The sequence below is a fragment of the Galeopterus variegatus genome, unplaced genomic scaffold (genome assembly GCF_000696425.1).
Source record: "Galeopterus variegatus unplaced genomic scaffold, G_variegatus-3.0.2 Scaffold763, whole genome shotgun sequence".
NCBI lineage: Eukaryota > Metazoa > Chordata > Mammalia > Dermoptera > Cynocephalidae > Galeopterus > Galeopterus variegatus.
This window is the reverse complement of record NW_007726874.1, coordinates 3,128-5,050: the sequence shown is the minus strand read 5'-3', so window position 1 is coordinate 5,050 and position 1,923 is coordinate 3,128. Positions and strand designations below refer to the sequence as shown.

The 1,923-nt window shown below is 53.5% G+C and overlaps 1 protein-coding gene across 1 annotated transcript in view; it reads right to left on the bottom strand.

Annotated features, from left to right (window-relative positions):
- Positions 1–1,923, bottom strand: part of RAB23 (RAB23, member RAS oncogene family) — a 26,380-nt gene that overhangs the window by 23,630 nt on the left and 827 nt on the right. The window lies entirely within an intron of this gene.

The following is a 1,923-nucleotide window of genomic DNA, read 5'->3' as shown; positions in this document are numbered from 1 at the left end:
TCCTCCGACCTCCTCGGACTCCTCCGCGACCACCCAGGATTGACATCCGCCCTCGTCTATCTTTCTCCGGCTCTGGCTTCCTTCACCCACCACCGGCTCATCCGTTAGGTAAGCCCCCGTTTCCTTTTGTAAAGCTTGTAGATTATTTAAACCTTCACCCTAATCACATTCCCCTGGCCCCGGCATGGACACGTTGCCAGCCCCGGAGGCTGAACCTCCCATTCCTCCCTCTCTCTTTCTCTCGCTCCTTTTAACCTTCCTGCTTCCTGGGTTCATCCTTGAATCCATCTAACCTTCTTCCTACCGGGCCCAGGACCCCCGCCGTCCAGTAAACCCTAGTGTGCTAGGTCCTTCCGGCTCCTCCGGCATTTTGCCTACGGGAAGTGAGGGTCTAGGTGATGACCTACACCCCCTTCCTTCCTGGGTTCATCCTTGAACCCATCTAACCTTCTTCCTACCGGGTCCAGGACCCCCGCCGTCCAGTAAACCCTAATGCGTTAGGTCCTTCTGGCTCCTCCGGCATTTTGTCTACGGGAAGCAAGGGTCTAGGTGACGACTTACACCCCCTTCCTTCCTGGGTTCCAGGAACCCATCTCCTGGGAACGGCACGACTCATTGGGGATGCCCTCTGAGTTCCGTCCTTCTCATCCGGCCGGAAGGCTCGTTCCTTCTCCTTTTAAAACCTCTCTCTCTCTCTAATCCTCTTTGGAATGGGAGCTTCCACCTCCTCTCTCCAGGGTGATTCACCCTTACAATGTCTCTTAAACAACCTCACCACCCTATCCCTCAAGCCTGACATCAAACCCAAACTCCTCACCAAATTTTGCACACAAGATTGGCCTTATTATCCCCTAGATAACCAAAATAAGTGTCCCCCTGAGGGCACACTTGATCCTGACATTCTCCAGAACCTTGTTAATTACTGCCAGCGCCTAAAAAGTGGAAAGAGATTCCATATGTGGAGGCTTTCCACCTGCTTGCTCAAAATCCGCTCCATCCACCTCCTGCACCCGGCCGGCCGGCCGGTAAACAGCCCTGGTCTCCGGGGCAGCCGCTGCAGGGTGAGGGGCCCCTAGTCAGCCTGTTCTCCCTCCTGCCTCTTCCTCCCCTGTTTCTTCCAGCCCCGGTTCACCGCCATTTCCTGTCTCTCAACCCCCACAAGCAGCTCTGCCGCCATCTTCTTTTCCTCTGTCACCATCTTTTGTCCAGCCATTTTCTAGCCCCACCTTACTGCCATCTTGTTCCCTGCCGACTCCTATTTCACCTGCCCTGGCGCCCTCCTTTAGTCCCCCTGTGACTTGTTCCCAGTGACTCCTCCCTTCCTCTACCATGGCTCCTCTCCGCAAAGTAGTTGGTGCGGAGGGGGTCGTAAGGGTACACATTCCCTTTTCATTAGCCGATCTTGCCCAGCTAGAAAGGAGATTGGGGTCATTCACCACTGACCCCTCTACTTACATTAAAGAATTCTAATGAGTCCTTCAGGCATACAGTCTCACACATCATGACATCTATATGCTCCTGGCCAACACCCTCCTTTCCGAAGAACACGATCGCGTTTGGGGTGTGGCTCAGAGTCATGCAGATGAAGTCCACCGCACAAACCCTGCCCTCCCCATTGGCCCCCAGGCAGTTCCCGAACAGGATCCACATTGGGATTACAACACGCCACAGGGAATTCAGGCCAGAGATGACTTTAGTTCTTGCCTCCTGGCCAGTCTTAAAAAGGCCGCTCGCAAAGTTGTTAATTTCCAAAAAGTCCATGATGTTATCCAAAAAAAGGAAGAAACCCCATCTGAGTCCCATAATCGAATACTCAGGCTCTCCAACAATACACCAACCTAGATCCCACCTCGGAAGACGGACGCCACGCCCTTTTTGGCTCAATCCTACTCCGACATCAAGGCCAAACTAAAAAAACTGGAA